Source organism: Pholcus phalangioides, unplaced genomic scaffold, assembly GCF_987345545.1.
Source record: "Pholcus phalangioides strain wild (caught in Gottingen) unplaced genomic scaffold, Ppha-v1.0 ptg000001l_1, whole genome shotgun sequence".
Classification (NCBI taxonomy): Eukaryota; Metazoa; Arthropoda; class Arachnida; order Araneae; family Pholcidae; genus Pholcus; species Pholcus phalangioides.
This window is the reverse complement of record NW_028301594.1, coordinates 2,264,451-2,291,065: the sequence shown is the minus strand read 5'-3', so window position 1 is coordinate 2,291,065 and position 26,615 is coordinate 2,264,451. Positions and strand designations below refer to the sequence as shown.

Sequence of the window (26,615 nt, the reverse complement as noted above, 5' to 3'; positions counted from 1 at the left end):
AAATTCAGCACAATAGGTATTTTCCTCAAAAACGTCTTCCACGAAATGCAAACAAAGTAAAATAGGAATAGATTAACAACAGGCCATTTTTGATAACACTGAAATCCGTTAAAAATGTGGTCCTCTTCCCAAAAAGCGAGAATCAAGAGGGGAAAAGGTTTCGTAGGAGAGGGGCGTTGGAAATGATTCTCCCAAATACCTAATTAAAAATACTATCACAAAAGCCGATGGGAAAAGTGTATGCAAGTAGCGTTTCTGCTTAAATCGTCTTGTCAATCAAAGTATTGTTCGGAAGAGGCGAGAGAACTGTACCGAGAAGAAATTATAGTAATTTCCGGTTGCACGCAACAACAAAATTCTTCGCACCATCATCACAAGCGACTTGATTTTTAATCTCCGACGCTGGTGCTGCTTTTGTGGCCCTCCCTTGCCAACAAGAGGATGATGCATGCATTACAGAATAGAAAAGTGCCGGAACACAACTTTAATATATGCAACACAGTTTGAGTTTGCTCAAAAAGAATTTTCTCCACGCCGAGACGAGATTGAACGGACTGAAAGGAGGGAGCAAATTGCGATTCCGTGAAACTCATGTATAAAAATCTAAATATAACGGGAAAGCGAGTAATGTATGAGAAATTTCATTTTTAACCCTACTCAGTTTTCTATTCTATTCTTGAATTTATACAAATACACGTGGAAAGTTAAAACATACTTTCTGATTAAAATTGTCTTCTTTCTCTCGTTCCTATAAAAAAAAGTCTCACTTCTACTCGATAGTTCAAATCTTTTTAGCTTTTTAAAAAAAGATATATATTATTTTCCTATAGATGAAATTTACGAATCAGCGGCAAATAATCACGTCATAGAAGTCAAACTTATCAATCTAATACAGCAATGTTGAAAAGTACATGTAAACTTTCACTGCTGGAGTCATCCGATGACAAAATCTGCTCGGTCCCGGTCTTTCCCCTGACTAAAACTAAAATTTCCCCGATTATCACTGAACAAAAGCACTGAAGAAAAAAATGGTGAAAAAAATTCAAAACCCTAACCTCTCAAAAATTTTGCAAATTAATTTTTTTTTCTTCCTTTTATACGCGATTTCCCTGACTTTAGTCGAGTATTTTACATGTTCCTAGACCATGTTTCAATTTCCCTGATTTTCAAGGTCGCTGGAGACCCTGTATATTTTTCAAGTGAGACAAGTTAATAAATTGTGCCACAGGGAGAAATACAAGAAAATTATCTTTGTCACCTAACGATGTATCACCATTCATTTCTGATTCAGAAAAAAATGCTTCCGAACGCCAAAAGGACGGAGAATTACAATAAGTGTGGTTTGAATAACTTTAGATTTTTAATTAGTGTCCACAAAAATTGTGAATTTTTTTGAATTTTCGCATTTCTTTCAAAATTTTGGTTTAAAGAAATTATACCGCTTTCGATATTTTTTATGCAAATAAATCAATGTGCGTGGTTTTTCCAGGTAAGTAAACCCAGTGATAATATTATTCGAGCATGTAAATATTTGGAGATTTGTCCAGCCCAAGTGGCGGGGTGGTAAGATGCTCGTATACCACCATGAAGGTTGCCGTCAGATCCCAGGTTCGAACCGGGGAAAAAATATAGATATCAAGATATTTTCCCTAACGAGCTTGAGGCGACCACCGATAGATGACGCTTCCATTTCCAACTCAATGGCAGTAAATTGCAGTACAGCGATATGGCCGAAGTTGAAGTGTTGGTGTGTTTATATGCTTAGCCCACATATCTGTATTGTCAGTACTATGCTCATTTCGTGTTATACAAGTGCTGCCATCTCCCTTCTACATTCAGAAGTGAAAATTACAAATGCCTAAATATTCATGTATCGTACTGAAGGTGTGCTCGCTCTCTGCGGAGAGACTTTTTAAAATGGGACACAGACTCCCATTTGCGCCTGAAGTCGGAGAACCACAGAAAACCAACTTCAGCCGACAACGGAGTTCGGACCAGGATCCTCGCGATGCGAATCCAACACAAGGCCCACACGATCGCAGCACTGCTGAGGAAGCTACTATCAACTCATACGTGATTCCAGATATTCTTAGTGCTTTACAAAAGGGACGATGCTACAGAAATACCTAACTTCAAAGTTTTGAAGTCTTCTATGGACTTCTCTATTCTTTGGCAATGGGGGGAAAGGGTGGAAAGGAGAGGTTTGAAAAAAAACTTTTTCCAACTGAAGATGAAATGGCACATTTTGAGGAGGAGAACGAAACGGTATCTGGTATCAATTATCCCCAGTCTTATACCGTCCCGCTCATGAATGTGAAATGTCCTTGGGAAAAAAGAACGTGGGAAATGAGGGTTAAATGTTTACTCTACCCACGTATGGTTTCTCTATGGAAGTTATTTTCCTAAAATGTTTTGTAACGTGTTTCAATAGGAATACACATTCGCGTTTCAGACAAAACTCAGATAGCAAAATAAGATATCCAAAGCAACTGATTAAAAACTGATGACCCAATAAAACTGATGCTGGCTTCTAGTCCGCAAGTTATCAAACCTATTTGCTCACCAATAAAGTGTTAAGCGAGATGACTCGCTCCGATGGATATATATATATATATATTTTTTATTTCACAATAAGATTCTCGTTTCTTTTTGTATCCTGTGTATATAATATGGCAAGTGTAAGATAACAGATGAGATGGCATGGGAGGGCTCAATTGCTTTTAGAGCATACCTCCATCCTAATATTTGTGCATGCATCCGTCTTAACTAAATCCCGAAACTTTTCTCTAACTCCCAATCTCATCTCGTCTGTAATCACCACAAAATTAGTTAATCGCGACAGTACCCAATTGTCCGGGGAAAATATGTTGTAAAAATTTTGTATGTTTTTTTTTTTTTTGACACAAAATAAAGTGTTCCAGACTTTGTCACGAAGCTGGGCTCGAAGAGATCTCGGCAACGGGATAAGTCCAGTGGCAAAGTTCTGGCGTTCATTCATTCAGCTGATTAGAAACAGGAAAATTTGCACATTCGTGGTTATGGCATGCGGGAGATGATATATTTTTATCGTTATTTCTCTATCGCTAATTTTAAACGAGCAGGTTTGAATCATTTGTCCTAGAATCTAATGTGAAAAATTAAAAACGCATTAATAAAAACATAATTTTTAAAAACAAGAATCTAGCACAAAAAACTTCAAGTAGAAAAAGCCATTCCTTTCTTCCTTTTTAGAAAAAACTTCGTTTTCATTAAGATCAGAAATGAAACTACATTTTCATTAGAAATAGTGAAAACAACTTTTTTCGAACAATTTATATTAAATCAGTAAAATGAATATCTTGAACGAGAATCGTAATTAAGTTAGAAATTCGCGAATGAAAAAGGAGGCATTATATTATACAGAGTGGATCCAATATCCAATGGCAAGGGTTAAAACTGCGAATAAATAAAAAAAATATAGCAGTGTCCTTGATATTACGTGTCTTTGCTTTGAGAGGAAATTGCTAGAACAGAAAATAAAAATCCGAGTAAGGAGTTTTAATCCCCCTCCATTCATAATAAGAGCGTAAAACGAGATTCGCCAGCGCCATCTCGACAACAATGCCAATCAGTTGCCACTCCCTAAAATTTGAAACTTTAAAATGAGGACGGAGAAATAGGAAAAGAAAAGTAGCATTTCGCTCCAATTTCATCACAATCTAGAAGAGAGAGAGGACACTTCAACTAATCACAGTTCCGTCATTGAATATAAAAGAGAAAGACCCAGAAGGAGAGTATAAGAAGGAGCACTGGGAGCACCTGGCACGAAAGAATTTTGCGGATGCGTGGCAACTGAAGAATTTCATTAGGGGAGGTGAATTCCTTCTTTTAGAGAGAGAGAGAGAACAAATCGCGCGCGTACATCCAACTTCACGTTACATCGTTGACAACGGAAGCTATTTAGAAGAGGAGCACAGTATTTGGGTCTCTTCGCGTTCGTCATTATCTCACCACCACCAAGTGAAAAGCCACCTTATCTCCACAGCATAGGCAGTAACGAAAGAACCTATCAAGGTATCCGACACAATCTTACGTTATCAGCAACACACACGAACACTTCCCAGTCATTTCATACACTACAAAGCTCATTTGGTATTCACGTGAATACATTTCACCGAAACTACCGTAAATGAACATTTTCCCATCTTCCCGAACGCGTTTCGCACGGAGGTAACAATTCTTTCAGGTAAAATAACTATTTTCAATCAGACTTGGCTAGCAACGGAGCTTGGAATACATCTCTTGCAAAGATAAGAGGTTATGCGTACCCAGCCTACTATTTGTGATCCCATGCCAAGATAGAGCGCTTGAGAACGGTTATGAAAGCATGCTACTTCTGATGATGTTAAACGTTCACGATCGATTTACTGATTAAGTATTTTTAAAAAAAAATTCATTTACCGTTTATTCAGTTGCAGAATCTTCTTGGTAATGCCCATATGTTCACAGTAACATCATCATTAATCTATTAGATATAAACACAGAAATATATTAGTTAATAAATATTACAAACATTTTATTTTAACATAATAATTGTAGAAGTTTCGGTTGATTTTAGTTTTTAACAGAAGTTTGCACTTTCCAATACATTTTTCGATGAATAAAAGAGAGAGAGAGAGCAGTGCAAAAAAGATACACTAACGAAATATGTGTGTGCTCAACGTATGTTAACACTGGCACTTCCCAGGATGAAATTGAATTGGAAGTATACAATTTTTTTTTCCAGAAACGTAAGTTCTCCGAGGTTCTTATTTCGAGGATGACGGCGTAATTTCAGTATTGAAGAAAATCAGTCTAAATTCATAAAATGACCCATCACATATGGATTCGCACGAAGTACAGTCGACCGATTACGAACCCGTACGGATATGAAGAACTATTCGAAGGTTTTTAACAGCTGGCTGATGCAAAGATATATTTTGGAAAGAGAGAAAATTCAACTGCCCCTGCGGCGAATGGATAGCGGAGAGTGACGTCATCCTTGGATATGAAGAACTAGTTCGTAAAATTCGCAAATGGAGTTTGCGTTTAGGACTAGAAAATTAGTTCGTAAAAACATGTAGTTCGCAATTTTTTGTTCGTAAATTTTTGTATAAAATTGACATTTTTGTAAATTAAAACGGTCTAATGAGTGGTATAGTACTTTTAAAAATTTGTTTGCAAAGAAATTTAACTTTTTATGACTTCAAAAATGAAATTTTTGAAAATTTCATCCTGATTTTCGGTCTGGACATTTTTTTTCCCATGCCCACGAACAAAATTTTTTTTTTTTCAAAAATAGAAAAAAATAGTGTTTTTTCTTCAATTTCTTTCATCACACGATATATGATATTTTTAAAAATCACGATTAGAAATTATTTTAATTAAATGAAGTTAATTAGTTTATAATTATTGAAAATTTACATTAATTATAAAGAGAAACATGCTAAATTAATATCGTGTTGTTTTTTTTTAACTCCTCAAATACGTTACTTAAGTAACCAGTTATTGTATACAAAATTTCAAATTGGTCATGAATTGGAGCAGCAGTCAAAAATGGGTAAACAGAAACGAGCATATCATGTTTCCGTTAGGGGTACACAACATAGTACTGTCCAGTATGCAGCAATTCGTTAAATGTTCCTGAGAGGAATTTCTATTTGGTGCATATATGCGATTAAATAGTAACCCAGAAAACATTTCGATTCCAACCGTTCCGTCCGCATCTGCTGAAGCATTTTTTGAGGGATATCGATATAGGCGTCTAATTTTTTTTTCCCAGGCGAGATCAAACCCTCCTCGCTTTTCTAAAGAATAACTGCAGCAGAATTAAACGAAACATACAAAAATTGAAATTTTACTCTGGACCAACACGGTTCTTCACCTCGAAATCCCTATTCTTAAATTGAGAAGCCGCGGATGCTCAATTTTACGTCTTTCCGGTTCTACCGCTAAAAGAGCGATTCCATTTCCCTACCTCGAATCTACCCGAGAAACAATTACAGGCGTTCTGCATCATCAAGACATTGTAATTATAAGATAAAAACGGTGTGCAGATCTCTGATCACGAGAAAAGAAATGGTCATCAACTCTGAAAATCAACAACCTAAAGAAAAATTTTTTTTTTCGTAAAATGAACTCGATCAGAAAGAACCAAATGCATCTGAATCGGGCTGTTTCTTTTTCCCGGGCGACAATCAATCCACTTGAAATAGTATCATATCATCCATCAATTTGATCAACCCTCTCCAGTTCGTTCTAGCTATAGGAAAAATAAATAAAACTTTTCCAGGGAAACCGAGGAAGTGAAATTAAAAGGGAGAGAAGGGAAGTTTCGTTTCTTGTTTCCAACCAATTGATTGTTGAATTGTTTTGCGAAGAAAATGGAGAACCTCAAGTACGTATCATCACACAAAGCCGGAAAAGGACGTCACTACACAGTGGTCAAAAACTCATGTAAACGAGAATCGCTCTCCGATGAACACGACGCGTCTTTTGAAGACACGGTTATTAATTACAAACGCCATCTCTCCGAAGAATCGTTAATGAAGGTCGCGGCCTTTTCTGGAACATATGGTGAAGTGATGATCACCGTCAAAGTATCAGTAGACGACGACTTCGAGTGGAAATCCACAAGAACTTGTTTCCAAAACTTATTAATACCGCAATTATTTATCTGCTGGTATCTCAGTCGGTTTTCTCGACATGAAGGCACTCAACTAATGCACTTCGATTTCCCAAGCGTTAGTAGATGTTACGGAATGAGGATTTACCTCCGGTAATATCACATTCTGCCGGAGTTTCAATGGCGATCGAAACTGGACACGAGTTTTAGGAGATATGATGCATAATGTTGAAAGCAATTGAATAAGTAACGACGTGGCGGAAGAATTCATAGATTATTAATTCACCATGTTCTGTTTAGAACCCATCCTTAAGTTCTGAGTTTGTCGAATTATTCTAGCAGTGTATTTGACACACTTCGAGGGGCATATGCGTGCCGGTCTTTCATTTCAAGAAATCTCTCCGGAGATTGCAAGCAGACCTCCGAAACAATACTTACACAACATGAAAATTCAGGCATTTTCCATTTCCACCTCAAAATACAGAAAACAGATTACTATCAGTGAAACACGAAACGCGCATATCTCTGACAACATAAATAGGGAGGGACTACACTTGTTGTGCTCTGCTCTAAATTACCGCAACTGTTGAGAAACACTACCCGAATCACAACTTTCAGTCACCGTTCTTGATTGAAAAAGTCTCATCACAACGAGCAACATCATTATCATAAAAAATATTTATGCCAACATTATGTTCATAGATCATAGACTGAATTTCAAAAACAGATGGAGGCACTAACAACACGCACACAAGTGTTTTGTCTGAGGGAATGTCTAATGAATTAGTATTGTATGCCCACACTGAGTTGGCCTCTGACCTTGACGCGCGAAGGGAGGGTTCATTTTCCCAAGGGGGGAAAAAGGGAAAAAACTCGCTAAAATAGCGCAAAAGATGTGAAAGGAAAATACCAACCAGCTCCTTTTCCCTGCGACCTTTTTACCGAAAGAAGATAAATGGAATCGCCCATCGTGACGTTTCATGACGTAGCCAGAGGCCAACTCAGCGTGGGTGTACAATACATGGCGAAAGGTGTGTTCTGAATGCATGTGTGACCCTGACGTATTTATGTATTGTCAAAGATATGCCTGCTTTGTGTTGTACTGGTGCTGCTGTCATTCCCACATTTTGAAGCGAATATAGCAAATGCCAGAATTTCCAAGTTATGCAAATATCGTATTGAAGGTCTGCCTGCTCTCTGCGAAGAGGCCTTTTCAAATGGGAGACCGGCTCGCATTCACGACTCGACGTTAGTTCGCAATAGCGACTAAAATATTTGCATCCTAAAAGTTTATATGCATGTTTACTGAATAGGAGTAGAGGACCACGAAAACATTTTCTTAGTCGTGCCCACCAGCACGGAAAAAAATCCCCAAAGTCCTAGAAAAGCCAAAAAAAATTATTCTAGTCTTTTTTTCCTCGAACTTTTTTTTTTGCTTGGCTTCTAGGAAGTTTGACTGGCACGTCGATATGTTTCATTATGTGTGTATAGTATTTACTTGTTGTATGTTATTTATATAACGGAGGTATTTAACAGCTGGCTGATGCAAAGATATATTTAGGAAAAGAGGGAAAATTCATCTGCTTTGCAGGGAATCAGACCCACATCCTCTCACTTGCCGGGTGAGGGCCCTAGACTATACCATCATATTATTTAACCGAACATGAACCTCGCACATATTCCTCTGAGAAATTTCTAACGATGTCGGAACGTGTTGTGAGAGTATGTATATGCATGGCCTTAACGTATTTATGCAGTTAGAACTGTGTTTGTTTCGTGTTCTGGCTAGGGCTACCATCTGTGTTCCATATTTTAAAGTAAAGATCTCAAATGCTTGAATTTTTATGTATTTACCACCTTTACTTCAAAATAGGGGAAAACCACTGGACTAAAAAGAGCAACGAATATCTCGATCTTTCCTTGGAGTTAAAAACTTCGTATGGATAGCGGAGAGTGACACCATCATCGGATATTATTTATATGCCTTTCTTACTTGTCAAGCTTTGGTCTAGAGTGTCACTAAAGCAGTACCTCGAAGTATTTTGAATTTCAGTCTCATTCCCCCGAGGGTATTTTGAGCGTACAAAATATGAAAATCCCCTACAAGAGATGATTTTTCAGAATTCAGTTTTTCCAACACTATTGAACATATTAGGGTAGAAGAAAAGAAAACCAACAGAAATTGCAAAACAAAAGTCACTTAATTTTATTGAAAATAATTCTAATAACACCATTAAAACATCATATGCTCGATGCATTCCTAAATTAGAGCGTTCCCTCGCAAGGTTACATAAAGAAGATTTGTGTAATCAGCCTATCAAAAAAGAAAACTGGGAGTTACAGAAATAAATAAAAACAAAGGCAACTGAAACAAAGCGAACTAGTTCTAATTTTGTTATTCAGAGATAATCTACTTATCTCTGTAACATCAGCATCTGCTGATAATCAGCAAAATGGAAATAAATATTAGTAACTAAGATACAGAGAGCTAAGAAAGATTACAAGAGAAGTGAGAATTACTCGGATTGGTAAGATTTTTATTTATTGCATTAGTTCTTAAGATCAAAGGCACGGACGATCGAATTAGCATTCGTTAATTCGACGCAAATCGATAACCACATACCTTTTCTTTTTTTTGCCCTCAATGGAAAGCTAATTGGCACACAGGCGCTAACTAATAAGTAGAATAATGAGAAACATTGATGAAAATAATTGAAGTTCCCCTGTTCTGAGCTGTCTACAGCTTGAAATACCCTGAAAGGAACGGCCTCAATGAAGAGGTAGGGAGAATTTTTGAAGCACTTTCGAAGGCTGGAAATTTGGTTGTTTCGGTGTGAATCACAAAATCATCACAATCGCAAGAAAATCTCATCAGCAGTACGTTCATGTAAACTCGACATCGCATTTTGTAATGAAGAAACGGAAATGCGCTTCTACTAACCCTGCAGATACTTTGTGTGAAGCTTGAGCTAGTTTCATTTACGAAAAAATCAGTATGCATACTATATAATTCGCATAGAAAACACATTCTAGTGGTGAATGTAGGAACATACCATAATCGGGAGCAACTTTGCACCAATCCTGAAAAAAAAGGTTCATCGGTGCCTAGTGGCTATTCTAATGAAAATTTCGAAACGATTTAAATTTTTCCCGACAGCAGATGATTTTGCTTTCTACTTTGATGCATCACTATTTTGGTTGCATGCAAAATAGAGATGCATCCGCTATTTATGAATATAGTTTGCATTGTTTGTCAAGAAAAAGTTACATTTTTCTGTCAAAAGACTTAATTACAAACTAAATGCTGTTTTATTCACGTTTTTTTTTATTTGCGAATATTCAAGTTGTCTTCAATACGTACATTTAATTATTTTATTTTTTGTTCTCTGTTGAGCCAATAGAGGGCACTTAACTTTCCTATAATGATGGGTTTTTTTTCTCCCGATAAATTTCAACAGGAATGTCGTTTGAACGTTTGCGGAGCGGCCCTTTCGAAACGTGCTAACGCGTTTCCGTTTCATGTTAAACCATGCATTCTTTGATGGCAATTGCTTGTATTGGTGTGTACTATCACCTCTTAAAGCTTTTCTCCATCTTTTCTGAATCGCCCTGTAGAAGTCCTTGACTGACTGGAAATGCTCTGCAGAGAAAACTCCCAGAATAGTGTTTCTTCACTACACTTTTCTTAAAACTCTTCCAGAATTTTCTGCAGTAGCAGTAATTCTTTTGCGACGTACTCGAAAATTTGCGACCTATTCTGCTTTTGGGGTGCCAATGAGACTACACTACGAGATGATCACTCGCAAGAGTGATTGATGTAAGTGGATTGATAAATCCCAGGGGCCAAGTCACCGTAGCGGTTAAAAAAATTGTATTGGCGCTAAAAATTTTCTATGAGTCACTACTAAATCAGGCTTTGTGGACAACACAAAAGTTTTCTGAATTTACATCAGCATACCCATCAACAAGGAAAGGGGGTCACTGTGTTCTATAAAAATAAAAATCATTATTCTGTAACGTTTCAACATTCTTTGTTCGAAAAAAAGAGTGCTTGGCTCCTGAAAAATTTGGATGACACCTAGATTCCAATTCGCCAAGTTCCTAGTGGTGTACAGATATAGAACATAAATCTTCAATAATTGCCTTCTAATTCTGCTTTGTTTTGAAATAAATTTTCGCGGATCCCTCTAGAAAGCTTTTGCGGAAAATTTCTAAAAAAAGCCACTACTATAGCTATTAATCACCACTTTCACCTTTTCATGATCTAGGCTAATATAATATAAATATTCTCGTAAATATCGGTGCGAGTGTTGTCGCCATAAAATGTGAATCCCAAAATGAATGAGAGAAAAATCCCATTTTCGCACCATTAGATGCCAACATAAATATATATGTATGGAGTGGTAATAAAAAAAAATAACCCTTATGTTCATATTCATAAGAAAGAATGGAGATAACTCTTGTTCGGCGCCTTTATGTCGATAATATTGGGCCCCCATACGCCAAAGTAATTGATTTCCGCATCATAAAAAAGACAATTAGATTACGCCATATAAGAAATGCTTTTAGCAAAAAAGATCAACGACCATAGGTCACACACTGCACACGCATATTCAAGAGGCACATTCCGGAAAAAACACGACAATAAATAACAGATGCAAGTTCTTCAGCCTCCGGGGGAGGGGGGGGGGGGAAGTAGGGAGGAACTGAACTAGCATTTCACAGGACTAGGATTCAGCGGGACACAAAAATGAAAGATCCCACAAGGAACTAACTCGATTGTACTTATCTGATTTATATGAATATATCTGTTGCAGTAAATGTGATAAACCAGTTATTGTGCATACTTACCAATCGCTTTGGTAAATTTGATAAATTTATCACTTTTAACGGCGAATACGCATAATACCCAAGTGTCATTGGTAAAGTAGAAAAATACTGAAAACACACATTATTTTTAGTGGAGATTATGCATAATAACCACGCACACACACACGTGTCGTTGGTACATTTGATAAATACTTGAAATTTATCACCATCTGTGATTATACATAATACCCTACTGTAATTTGTGAATTTGATAAATATGAAAAAAATTCCAAATTCTGTCCATCTGTGATCTTTATAGTAGAACCCCGATATAACAAATTTTACGCTCGCACCCTGATATATTGACAATAAATGTATGAATTATCATTAGGGATACGTAAATTTTGCATTTGTACACAAAAAAAAAAAAAAATTAAAATTAAAAAAAGGTATTTTGGAGAAGTTTTATAATAAATTTTTGTTCGAAGATGATGCGAGTGATGATAAGTAGACTATTCTTCAGATGGACAGAATAGACTACTTATACGCTGGTAAGCTTCATTTGTTACGTTAGGTGTCGTGTGTAGAATCAATTTATTTGAATTCTTCTCTTCTGCTGTTTCTCCAGCATAATAATATGCTCTTCACGAATTCCACCAAATTTGTCACAATTTTTTTTTCTCGCAAAAATGACACCAGCGCTCAAGGAAAGATTTAAGTCTACTAACTTGCTGCACAAAATGTGCACGAATGGATAGTTTGATCTACAAATTGGTGTTCAGTTCCATAATTTTCCCCAACACAACTCGAAAATGAAAGTCAGCTGAACTCATATTTTACGAGATAGAATTTCACTGCCAAAACTTTCCTTTGAGAAATATGCTCGAGTTATCGTCTTCATATTCATTGAGAAAAGCAGCAGCAATATGTTTTATATAATCACTCAAATAAATGCCACCTTTGAACCACGAATTCCACCTGGTTAGCATAGGCCCGTCGGGAAGAGTTTTTTTGGCCGTTGTGATACTTTTCTATTTTTTGATAGCTTAAATAAGCACTTTTATTTTTCTTGAGTACAAAGAAAGCTGTCTTCGTCTTGGCCACAACGGAAATCAGTTCTTTGAGGTATTCAATGAATACTTCAACCACGAGATTCACTTTATGCTTCCACCAATAAGAAATAGTTGAATTCTACCAATATAGAAACAAAAATATATTGAAAATATCGACAGCGCAACAATTCCCAGCTAGTCAGACATGGAAATTTAGGCTGACGATGAAGTAACTCAAAATCGGGTAGTGGAGCACGGGATATTCAAAACGCTAACATCAATGGCGTTGCGAAAGTAGAATCTTTGTAGATCATTGGACAACACTGAAACCTCGATATAACGGTACTCCACGGAGAAAGAAAAACTCGTTGCAGAGGTTACCAATATATCGGGGTGTGACATTATTATCAGGCACCGTCGAATTCTTGCTGTTGTTAGCATCTCTCCTGAATTAGCGTTGTTGGTAGCCCCATAAAATCAATTTTCAAGTATTTATTCGCAGCAAAAAATTCTAATTGATTATTGGAAAAATGAAATTGAGTTATTTGTTTCAACCCTGTAAAATAGTTTACCGCCTAACAATTTTGTGTACTACACAGAAAGTCGATGGAAACTTTCGATGGTTAAGTAGTGCAAAATACTGATATTATCAAATACACTCGAAAGAACAAAAACTAGTGAGGAAATATCGTCACTAGTTTGTTATACTAGTAGTAAAGACTGTCGTTGTATCAGGAGTTTAACATTGGACTATAAGAAATTCCAAACAAGATTTGAAAAAAATATCGTTGTAATGGAATTCATCGTTATATTAAGTACCATTGTCGGGAGGTTTCGTTGTACAGCAGTCGGTAATGAATAATAAAGGACACTCCATTTAGAAGCCATAAAATTCCGTGACGTGAGCTAGTGAATCTGCGACGCACGTACCACTAGTGACATGGTGCTGAATGGCACTAGAAGGTTTGCCAAAAAAATGTTGTTTCTCAAAATGAATGTTTTTATGCAACTGAGAGATTTCTTTTGAAATATGGTACGATTCTGAAAATACGGGAAGTCAGTGAATCCTAAATCAATGAATTGATAAAAATTGAGAGCCATACAAAAAATAGAAAAACTATACGTTGGCGAGTGGCACACAAAAGAGTTTATGCCTTGAAATTTCCACAGGAATGGAAAGGTTGGCTCAACATCAGAAACCGTAGTTATGAGTTAGTATATGTGTATAGCATATTAATATAATTAGATAGAATCTTGTGATATCTTCCTAACAACATTGGCAAAGATAATCAAATCCTTTTCAAGATCGAGATCATTCAGGTCACGGATGTCTATTAGAAATCCAGAGTGAGCATCTAATCGAGATAATCTGGAAGAAATAGCATACAATCGAACAATAAACAGCAACAAACCATAGCGACCGGCCAATACGTGGCCCGTCCAAATAGAATCACGGACCTCTCTCTTCCATTGTTTGGCCTATTGGTATCATGTTTAGCGAATTCTCGTTTCGGCTATATCAAGCCCCATTTTCATTTCTTTCGCCTCTCTCCGTAACGGCAGTCATCATGTATAGTATTTTCGATACGCAGGGTTCTCATGACGAACACGCAAAAAAGAAACGGAAGAACAAGCACGTAACACACGCATACAAACACACGTCAAACAAAATCAGCAAAGCGTTAATAGTTTGTTACGCTGTATCGAGTCGGAAGAAACGGCCTTAGGGAATGAATAAGAGAAGAAAGGAATAAGAGAAAAGGACGTTCCTTTCTTCTCTTCTATAAGGTCTCCCTATGCATTATCCTTAACTAATCATCAAGCAGTAGCGACGAAAAAAAGCAATAATGAGTAGAGATAGGATTATTATTCGGCTAGTATTCGGCCGTTTTGCCGAATATTCAGTTTGGCTGAGTGATGCTTAGTTTTTCACAGATATCCGGCCGAAAATCGAAGTACATCAAACTAATTAATATATATATACCTATAAATATACTGTATATTGATTGGGATTTTTTTCCATAAATTTAAAATTTACTGATATAAATAACTGTATGTTTCACTGTGTGTGTGAATTCTCCCTCCCCTTTTCGTAAAAGAGGTTATGTCAGGGTGAATTTTTAGGATAAGGAAAACATTAAACGGAAAATAGAATCCTAGTGCAACAAGGTGGAAGTGAGCATGAATAACACAAGTTCACTAACTGAAAGTTGTACCTAGGCAAGATGCTTTAGAACTGGCCTAAGCTGGACAAGCGCCAGGTCACCATGGCGACTACAAAATTGATATTTGCGCCTAAAATTTCCTGTGTAGTTAGTAAATTGTGGGCTGAGAGCAGCACAAAATTTTCGGAATTTATAGCAGCAGCATATCTGAAAACATGAAAGAGGGTCACTATGCCCTGAAAAAACTAAAAGCAGCATTATTTTGGACCTTTTCTTCGGGTAAAAATTTTTTTTGTTGGTGCCTAAAAATTTTTTCTGGCGCTTAGATTTTTTTTTTGTGATTTGTTGCCCTGTCTTAAAATACAATATATCATCGTTAATTTGATTGTAAGTATCATGGCAATAAAAATCTTTCCATTACCAGTTTTTCAATATTTAAATAACAAATTGCATAGGCCTAATTAAAATTCAATATTAATAATTTAAAATTACTAATTTTTTATTTTCAGTTAAAAACACCAATTTCATTCATAATTGTGAGTTATATCATAATTTAAGAAAATTGATATTTGACCGTCAAATATTCGGTATTCGGCCAAATCACCATTCGTCCCATCCCTGATAATGAGAAGACAACATCGAATTACAAAAATCAATTCCTAAAATATATATATATATTCATTAAAAAAACTCATGACCTTCACGGAATGGTTCAAACAAGATCGAATCGTGTGTGATTGATATAGAACTCCAAAATAGAAAGGGTCCTACTTTTTCTTTTATTACACCTTGAATCATCAATAACAGGTAATAGATACAGAATGTGTCACAATCGACTGACGGTTTTCAAAATGGGATAGCAAGAATACGGTGACCGATATTAAAGTCATTCTTGCGGAATATAAATGTGGGAAGTCAGGAATTTCAGACACGTCATTGATGTTGCAAGGGGTTGTATAATTATTATTAAAATAAAAATAATAACTTTTTATATAAACACTTTGTGTCCAAAAGCCCAATTACAAAGTTGCTGCCCTGTCTCTCTTGATGCCAACAGAAACATTTTTCCCGTTTCTAAGTGCAATAGCTAGAGATATTTGAATTCAAAAATTGGAGAAAAGTTGGGAAGAACAACTAACGGTAAACGCTTCTACTTTCCCAACCTTTCACCGATTTTTGAATTCAAATATCTCAGCGAATATTTTACTTAGAAACGTGGAAATTTGTTGGCATCAGGAGAGACAGGGCAAAAACTTTTTAATTGGGTTTTCGGGCACAGGGTGCTTATATAAAAAAAGTTAATGGTTTTTTATTTTTAATAACTATACAACCCCTTGCAAAAGGAATGACGCGTCTGAAAGTCCCGACTTTTCACATTTATATTCGGCAATAATGACTAATATCTGTCACCGTTATCTTGCTATCCTACTTTGAAAACCGTCAGTCGATTGTGGGCCAAACATGTACATAATGAGAGCGTCTAGCGCGCGCGTAATGCCTTCTTAAATTCCTCCCGATGACTGTAATCTAACATTAAACAAAAATTCGTAAATTATCGGCATTACATACTATAGCAGCTGAAGGTCGAAAATTAATCCAATAAAAAGGGTACAAAAATCGCTGCTTGATGTGATACCGATTGATATCATCCGATTACAGATATACATAACCCTGTCTTGCATGCATCGAATGAATAGCTGAACAGATTACCATCATCCTCGTAGCTATTAAATACGATTGATGACATTATACAGCTGTTTTAAGAATTGTTTAGTAAATGTGATCGTAAACATTGGTGACGGCTCGAGTAAAGTAGAAAGTTCTCAAGACTTAGCCTTTTTTTTTTTAAGCTGCGTTGGAAAAAAATGGTTACAACAAGAATTTTCTTTATCAGAAAAGAGGGTTGAACATGGTTAGAATTACGAACACCCAGATGTGTTCGTAGAGCTGTTAATGGCCAAAAATACGAGGTAAAAATATTTAGGTATCACTAACAGAAAATTTTAGGCCCAAAACTATAAATTTTTTTAGTCAACCTGGTGCCTGGTATTTTTCGGGCCCTAGTATTATCAACTAATCAATCACAATTTTTTGCTGCGAATAAATACTCAAAAGCGCATTTTTTGGTCGCACTAACAACGTCGATATACAAAAGATACTAACAGCAAAAAAAATTTGATAGCCGTGATGATAATGTTGCCTCTCGATATAACGATAATCCCTCTACAAAGGTCATTTTTCTTGGTCCGCAGAACATTGTTATATCGTGGTTTACTTTTGAAAGAATACTGACGAAATCCTGAATTGATAGAATATCTGACATAGAATATCCTTTGGTACATTAGGCGAATTCCTTATCGACCTGGACACTACCACACCCTCCATCACCAGACAAAAACCATTTTTCCAATATACGCATTCGAAAAAAAATAGTAATAATGGATGTTTTAAACTCGCGTGGGGAGAATATAAAAAAAAGTTTTCATTTTCAAGAAAAATCATCAACAGCTATTCTTCGATTGATCCTAAATAATGGAAGTTGAAAAAAGACGAGTCAAGAAGAGATAAAGAGTTCTATCCATCCATGGACATAACTTCCAATTTTTTGTATAAAATTGAATTTATAGAGATAAGCTGATAAGAAGAGATAAAGGAACGGGGAAGAAGTTTTACAATCGGCGAACTTTCTTCGTTTCTCATCTCACCGAATGAACAGCAAAACAGGGTTTACTTAGCGAGAGTCAGATTCATTGTAACAAGCAATCAAATTCGCTTCCGGAGTTTTACACAGAAAAAATAAAATTTACGACCAAGAAAAATGAATCGAAAAACGCATCAACGAAGTTCACTCAAATACGGAAAAGTAATTTTTAGATTCAGTGGAAAAATGAGGGGAGAAAAAATTTATGTTCCGGAAAACGGACAAAAGAGATGTACGAAAATTAAATGAAGGAAAATTCTATTTTATAAAGAGAAGCATTCACAGCGTTTCCATTTAGAAAACTGTTGGATATATCATTACTTATTTTACGAATTCGTAAACAAGAGTTATGATGTATAAGAGGTTTAGCGAGGCCATATTCATTCGAAATCACAAAACTAATAATATTGAACGCGACGTAAGAGATAAGAAAAAAAATAAAATCTCCCGAATGAATGATGATTCCATCATATATTAAATCTTTCTGAAAATTAATCCGAAAATTTCATCCGATTACGGGTTAAAAAAAGTACTTTAACTGGGATTCGTTTATTTTTAGGTCGGGAAGTCACTTAAGTAATGATTGTAATCCTGATGCATACATTCCACGCTGCTTACTAAAATCATAGATATTGTTATCACTTTTACGAAGAACGGAACGGACTAATATCATAGCATGAGGAAAAAATTCGTAGAAAGTTATCGGGACTTCGGATGATGCAATCATTTTTTTTTTTTCCGATGAAACTTTTTTCTGCTTATTCCGAAGCTAAGGTTAATCCAAACTTATCCCCGACCCCGTAAGTTATCGTTATCAGGCTGCAAGGCTATATAGGAGGCTACAAGGTGTTCGCTCCTGCCTCCATTGTTGACAAACGTTTTCGTACTTGGATCTCGTAATCAGCCCGTAGTATTGTGATCCATATACGTGTGTGGAGCTGCTTTTGCAGTAGCCTTCCTATAGCGAAGGTAAATGTATGACGAAAAAAAAAAGCCCTTTCCTTCAGTTCTTGATCAGTTTCTTTCAACTGACCACGTTCAAATTTTTTTCCCCGAGAGGTTTTCCTGAAGAAATCTATGAAATGTATGGAACATTAAAAAATGTAATTCATGATATACATTCGAATAAAATGAGTTTCATTCTAATGCTTGTAAATGGCTGAATGAAAAAAAATGCTGGATTTTAGTTGTTCTTTTTTTTTGGGGGGGGGGAGGGATTTCCATCCCGTCTTTGTGTCCGGCGCGTGGTTTTTAGCTATAGCTACGAGCTAAAGCCGTTGATCCCAGGGCTTGGTGCAACGTGCATCAAGCAGAAGTCTCACCCCACTGTATCGATCTGGAAAGCCCAGCCTGTCAATAGTAGGGTAAAACTAACCTATCTCACGGTGGTGGATATAGTTATCGTTCGGCTATTGTTATCAAAAATCCCTAGTCCCGATGTGATCACATTACGTAACGTGAACTGTTCTATATAAAAAGGAAGGGGGGGGGGGGAACTGATTAATAAAACAACGAGAATTGATTTTTACTGAAGTGGAATTGCTTTTGGAGTTTCGTCTACACTTGCTTATTCGGTTTCCTCACGGGATAAGTAATTAATACACTCCAGACTTTTGCTTTTCTTATTTTCCCCACCCAAGCACAACCTGGTTGCGACCGCAGGGCCACAGCATTCCACCCATACAAGGACCCCAGAGGCACCAAGTAAGTTTCTTTGATGTACGGACAGCAATTTGATCCACTCAAGTTTTATATCAGTCTAGCGCGCGTTGCTTGTCTTGTAATAAAATATTATGTGATATCAGAACACGTGGGAAGTTCAGCAAATTACTCAAGGACAACGTATAGCACTCGGAAGTAGACAAGCCATTTTAATTTAGTAAGCTTGGGCAACGTGGTTGTTTTTGACAGTAAATTAGAACATATACGCAAGCTGCCCCCATGAAAACTTACAAAATCTGACCCTGCAAATTTTAAAGATTGAGAGAACCACTCTCCTTCAAAGTAAATACTCTTTTCCAGCATGAGTGCACTTGTCCTGACGCTTTTTCAGCTAGAAACAGAACTCTTGATCTAGAATACCGTTCAAATCCTGTAGTGCATTTTCCTCTCAGTTGATCCACATCTCTGAATCCCCTTTTACCAAGACCTATTTTTCCGTGGAAATGGAAAAATTATACTCATCCGAGACCCGAAGAATAGAAAAGGATTAGGTCCATAGCCTCTTGGATGGGAACTAAGTGAGAATGTGTCGGAGAATGGTGTTTCCGCATTCACTTTGAATAAGATGTCCGGTTGAATTTTCTCAATTTTTTTTTTAATTTTTTGCTCGTAGAAAAAACATAGCAAGGCTTCAGATCACGCACTGCCATTTCGAAATGGAAAGAATGACTCGCGATTTGCAAAAAAGCACTATTTTCAAAGGCTTGGTGAAACCTGTAAATCGTATTTGTTCAATCCTGAACCTCCGTGGGCCAAATGTGGCCTCGGGTTTATCTGATGCGGGCACGCGACCTAAAACCTAATTTTGTAAAAATGAACTTCGTCACAGTGGATTATCCCACATTGCGCTCTTTCACTGTTATAATACTGGACCGTGGGTAAAATTTTATTAAATACAAAGTAGAGAGCTCTCATGTACAAAGATGGTATATGCAGACCATATATCCCAGATTTCCGTTTTTAAAATTGTCCATATTGCTGCATAAAAACTTATAATAAATTGGAAGTCGTGGATCATTTTATTCGATTGTGACCCCGATACCGATTCCCAAATCCCTCAAGTGGCCCACGGAAAATTAGAAAATCACTGAAGTGGTCCGCAGCACATTTCCAGATCACTTAATTCTTTATCTACTACTCTCTACCACTCCATCAAAATCGAACGAGAAGAAAATGATAATGAATGGAAATAAAAATACAAATACAATGATAATAATGAATAGATAATTATGTAAATTATTCAGTTGGTAATTTTAATTACCAACTTTTAATTAAAGGGGGGGGGGGAATACCGTTTTTCCAACAAATATTTAGTTGCATAAGAAAGTATCTAAGGTGGTGCTTTCAAGTGTTGTCAGTAGATAAAGAGTTAAGCGGCTCACGGAATATTTCCAGATCACTGAAGCGGCTCGCGGCACATTTTCAGATCATTCACGTATTCAGCGGCTCATTCCCAGAACACTTAAGCGACCCGCGTCATGGCTTTTAGGTGATACTCAGGTGGCTAGTGGCCCGCGTTACGTTTCTTGACTAATGAAGCGGCCCGCATTATTAAAAAGGTAGGGCACCCTTGCTATAAATGACCTCAGCAAAAATCTCTTTCCAAACACACTGAAAACACTTCAAAACACTGAATTTCAAGCACTATTAGTAATAACGTGAAAGTTCGCGCGAAACCCTTGTGATGATTATGAGACTATTCAGCGGAACTCTTAACAAGTTTAGATTATTTCTTCAATATACTGGGTGTCCAAAAATCCGCATTCGCTTTGCGGAATAAGAATCGAAACTTCTAGTAGATAAAAAGTGTCTCAAAATATATATATATTTATGAGTTGCGCATAGTGTGACCATATGACCCATATTTTACGGGACAGAATTATTTTTTCATGATATTTGGCTATTTCCGTTTTAGTAAAAATGTTAATTTTGTCAGGATTGCTAAAATAAGCTCACTTCGAAATTTTTAAATCGTGAATTTTCGTTATTTTAACATGAGTTATATGCCCTACATCGATGGAAATGTCCGTTTTTTTCATTAGTTGATCCTAATTATACCCTTGTAGGTATAAAGGACGTAAAATAAAGTGTCAAGTTCAAGTCTTAATTATGCACATAGCTTCAGAACAACGAAAAACATGCTCATTTAATTTTTTTTCGCCACCACCGTCATTTTCTGCACAATAGCACTAATTATACAGTTCACAGCCGATTCCGAAAGGCTTTTTTTTATGTTTCTCACCGAGAGGTTCGTACTCCAAACGTTTGGTGCGCATACTTTCCTCAATATCAATGTGCTGTTTGATCATCATGGTTCTGTTTTTGTAATAGTTCTTGTATCAGAAAAGACACTGACAAGGGGACAAAAGAAGGTATCGAACACACGTCCCGGATGATCTTGTGGCACAGTTTGCAAATATCTTATCGACCTGGCTTAGATATGCAAAACAAAACAAAATCTTTCTTGAAAAAGTGAAAAATTACGTTTTTTCCTTTCAAATTTTCTGGATAACAATTTAAGAATACACACGACTTAAGCAACGGCGTAATGCGAATTACAGTTATTTAAGTAGTTTACAATATGATTTTTAAAAATTTAATGTAATTTTTCTCAAGAATGATTATTACGTAACAAACAAATGCAATCAAAACCATTGATTTTTGTGATATTTTCTTTGAGGTGGCAGGGATAATTTTCAGTGAAGTTTCAGTTGTATGATTTTCCCCCATATTTGGCATGATCTTTTGAACGTGGTATAAACGAGGTTCCATTTATGGTAAAGAATCTGTAGGATGGGGAAAAATAACCCTAAAGGCAAGTTAGAAAGTGAATCTTTTCCTTTTCTCTGCGTTAGGATTGCTATTGAGGATTTGCTATTTAGAAAAGCGATAAGATTCGGATATCGTGTAGCTCAATTGGTCAAACGAAGGAAAAGAGGCGGGGGTCGGGCACACAGAATGCCAAGAAAACAGACCCTCATAAAATCCGCATGTAGGTCTTGAGTTGCAGGAATATGAGATTTTTCGGGAATTCCAGGAAGTCTTATAAAAAAAATTGTTTCAGGTGAAACAGTGACGAGAAAAATTTTGAAACTATCAGAGTTCCGAGATTTTTGGGGTTCCGTCATTTGATTTCGGGGAACCCCAAAAAACCTCTCACGGAACACCAGTTGGTAAAACCCTGATCTAAAGAAAAGTAGTGCACTACAAATAACGAGCAATAACACGACAGCAGACCGATGCTGCTCAAAAGGTTCAGTCAGGAAACCTCATTACAATGCTTCGCCACACGATTCGTTACTGCAACATTTGCAATATTGTCATCCGATTATTTTTTGGGTAATTTGATCATTTTTGTCGTACCGCGGTCATTTTCTGCATCCCATTAAATGCATAATTTTTATAAATTTTAGAATAATAAAAATTCACACGACACCATTGATAATTTTTGTCGCACCAAGGTCATTTTTCTGCACACGAGAGCTAATTAGACCGGGACCTGCAATTTATTGCCGAATCCGAACGGCAGCCTTATTTTTTTATACTCATCGAGAGGAAAGGAGCGCTAACCTCTCGATGCGGGACTCCCTGCGGTAGCAATCTTTTTCTGCGGTCATATCGCCGTTTCTGTTGCACCCCTGTGTCAGGAAAGTTTCTGACAAGGAAAACTGGGTATCGAACTCGCGACACCTCTAAACATCCTTTGGTACTTCAGGCGAGTATCTTATCGACCTGGACTACCACGCCCTTTTTTGTGGTAAAACCTTAGGGCAGGGGTTTTAAACCTATGGGACAAATTTGAGTCACGGGGGCTTCTGAGATGGCCGTCCAAGTGCGATCCCGTTATAAATCCATTAGAAGTGATTCAGGTTTCGAAAGCATCTTAATGATTTCGGTGGCCATGGCTGTCAGAGCAGACAAGGGCCGGGCTCTGTCCCTTCCGAGATATCAGCCCTTTACCCGTGTGGGTTGGGCCATGGCTATTACCCAGACATCTGACATGCTTTGGGCTCTCTTTTGTGTGAGCCGTGATTCTATATATTTATACAGCATCCATACCGTATTATTGTTACAGAAAATGCACGAGGAATGCTGTAAAATATCTATACATACTTGAACACAGGAAACAAAAATTAATGAAAATTCCGAACTGGGGAGAATTCGAGCAGAATTAATAAAAGTAACTGAAAATTAATGTGAGGAACAACTCAAGAATTAATAAAAATTCAGAATTAGTGTAAGAGGTAATTTCGGAATTTGTGAAAGAAATAGTTACAGAATTAATAAAAATTCATGAAAGAAATAGTTTCAGAATTTATGAAATCTTCAAACAATAAATGGAATGCTGTTCGATTCGAGGCCCTTGTTGCCCCACACGTTGAGACACCACTGACTAGCTTCACGAATTTTGAAAACCAAATACTTTGATACTTAGGAATATATGAAAACTTACAGATTCAAAATAGAATCATGGGTCGCAAAGTTGATCGTGTTGCTGATTTTGGGTCGCGACAAAAAAAAAAAAGGTTAAGAACACGGGAGAATTTTCTGTAGGATGTTTTTGTTATTCATCATTCTATATACGAACATCTCGAACACTAAAATGGCACAGTATTTAACGATTGGAACGGTGCTTTATAAGTGACCATTATGCCTAAATAAAACAGAATCGGGTGAGATATAGATAGCAGTGTTCCGTTACCAGAGTTCACGGTTAAAAAAGGTAGAGAAGTCCATCTTTTTTTTTTTTGTATCTCGTTAAATATGATAGAACACTTTTTTTTTTGTTCTTATGTCAGGAAAACAATAGCGTTTCATTGGGGGGAAAAATACAGAAACAAAAAAAAAAAAAAGAGTTTGAAAACCACACACAACAACAGGTAGTGAACCAGTTCTTCGCCCTCGCGTTTCCGGGTTTGTGCTTCCACATTTAGAAAAAAAATAATAAAATAGAATAAAAGCAGCAACTGCCAGACCCAGACAACGTCATCGAACGAGTTTGTGCTGTACGCCATGATGATTCGAAACAAACAAACAAAAAATACGGAGAGAATCTGGTTCAGAGATAGCTTTCACGTTTGCGAACCACTTTCGTGCATGCAAATGACATAACTACAAAAAAAAAAAAAAGAAATAATAACCATAAAGTGGTTTGCGTACAGTCCAGAAGACTCTGGCAATCATTCCAGAGCCGACGCCTGACCCTCCCCCCCCCCCCCACACACACACACAGTCATATTACTCGGGGTGACTCTAGCTGACGTGCCGCCCGGGTGCAAAATCTCATGTGCCGCTACTAAAAACGTCCTGGTGGAAGGCTGAAAGGACTTAAGCCAAGGGGACTGTGAGATGAACCTGATCTTTCATCCAGCTGAAGCCGCACAACATTAAGTAAAAAAACACAATGTACTTGACCATACACCCCGCTTTTACAGGAACTATCCCGTTTTCTTGTTTTGTTCATGAATCACATCACTGTTTTTAACTGTGCCGGCTAGAGTTGAATCTCGTTTACACGAAATTAAATACTCCAAGGTTCCCACGGCGGAAATTACGGGGAGTTAGAGGTTTTCGGTGTTTCAAACCCCGGACACAAGTGAAAACCCAGAAATTCTTTCTTTGACCACTCTCGAGAAATTACTGAAAGGGGGCCTCCAGCCCGGGACGATTCTCATCAACTCTTTTTTTTCACACAAAAAAATTTGCTATAGAACGCCCCATGAAATATCTGGGCCGACGATTTTAGCCTAGAGAGACTTGCTGCAGGATGTGGAGGGTCATGGCCGAACCAAAATACACACTTGTCCCGTGGGATAGAGTTCATTCTTGTTTCTGGTATTACAGCCTCCCAAGTTTTCTGAACATTTCCGTTGCCAAGATACGGTTCAAAAGGAAAATGATAGAGCGTGGTGTCGTGTGATGGCGTGGTTGCCCAGGTCGATAAGATACTCGCCTGAAGTACCAAAGGATGTTTAGAGGTGTCGCGAGTTCGATACCCGGTTCGTCCTTGTCAGAAAACTTTCCTGACACAGGGGTACAACAGAAACATATGACCGCAGAAAAAATTGCTACCGCAGGGAGCAATTTTTATTGCGAAATTATTGCCAATTAGCGAACGATCCTCTCGATGAGTATAAAAACAAGCCTGCCGTTCGGAATCGGCAATAAATTATAGGTCCTGTTTAATTAGCTCTCGTGTGCAGAAAAATGACCTTGGTGCAACTTTATCAATGGTATCGAATTTTTATTATTCTAAAATTTTAAAAATTTATGCATTTAAACAAACGTTTAGGCTGTTGCCTAGGTGAACCGCACCCCTTGCACCCTCAGTTAAGCCGCTTCTGATCAATAACAAACGCTGCGTTAGGCTCAGATTTCACCCTCCTTTTTTTGTGTTTTCCACAAGAGAAAATGTCGAATATCAATTACAGAAACAACAGAACGATTAAAATAATTTTAAATCTAATTACGGTTCAAATAAAAAAATACGACGATCATACTTCGGATTACCATATTTCATAGCGAAAAATACGGGACATCGCTCATTGTGTGTGCAGCCATAAAATACAATTCTCTACAAATTTAGTCGTTATTGCTAAAATTGCCAAAAGGGTACAGAATAAAAAGTGTTCTTTCTCTTCTTTCTTTCAAAATGACCACAATTCCGGTCTATCGCCAAGGACAATTTACAACCGGATTGCAGCAGCTGTGCGGAAGTGTGAATTTTTAGTGAACTCTGTGTGTATTTTTAGTGCTGCCATCTATATTTCAAATCGTGGTTTCTTAATGATCGAATATTTGTATCGTTGGAGGCCCTGTTGCTTTCTGTCGCGAGAGACTTTTTGAGTAAAAGGCTGCTACAAATCGCAGTAAACAAAAATTTGTTTCACGAAAAAAATCATCATGGATAGGACTAGGTTAGCGTTTTTCAACCTGTGGTCCGCGGGATCATTCTCAGTTACTACCATCGCACGAATGACACGTTTTGTGATGTGTGAAATTGTGATTCATTAATTTTTTTACGACATACGAATTATAGAATAACAATACATTTTGGATTTTATGAGAAGGACGACGGTTAAATTGACCTTCTGACGCCGCGGTGTAATGGCCTTCACTACATGGGGATCCACGACCTCAAAAACGATGGGAAACAGTGGTCTAGGTGACCATACTTCTTTGCGAGAAATACGGAAATAGGAATCTTAAACGGCAAAATACGGGACACATCGACACTTGTGATCAAAAACGTTCCCGTACAGGCCATTACCATTACTGACTACGCTGTAGTTTCAAGCGTAACTAAGCACTAATGCTAAAACTACTAAAAAATTACAAATGGGAGGGAGGGAAAAGACGAACTTCACATTATTAACAACTGTTCTACTGTGTTTATTCAAATATCCTTATTTTTTCTCTCTCGTTTTATCTTCTTTCAAATATTATAAAATTTACAATTAAATTACAAATTTTGCAACTTGCATAATTTTATTTTAATGAGAATGAAGCCGAATAAGTTATGT

At 37.0% G+C, this 26,615-nt stretch overlaps 1 protein-coding gene across 2 annotated transcripts in view; it reads right to left on the bottom strand.

Annotated features, from left to right (window-relative positions):
- The window catches only part of LOC149089666 (protein phosphatase 1 regulatory subunit 16A-like), a 118,147-nt gene that overhangs the window by 54,459 nt on the left and 37,073 nt on the right, over positions 1–26,615 (bottom strand). Inside the window, exons 2-3 of one of the 2 annotated variants that reach the window (XM_089235140.1) lie at positions 7,082–7,115; positions 4,441–4,504 (exon numbers count right to left, since the gene is read on the bottom strand). The gene's annotated coding sequence lies outside the window, so the exon portion shown is untranslated. The remainder of the gene's footprint in view (positions 1–4,440; positions 4,505–7,081; positions 7,116–26,615) is intronic. The other variant, XM_089235056.1, reaches the window with a different exon arrangement.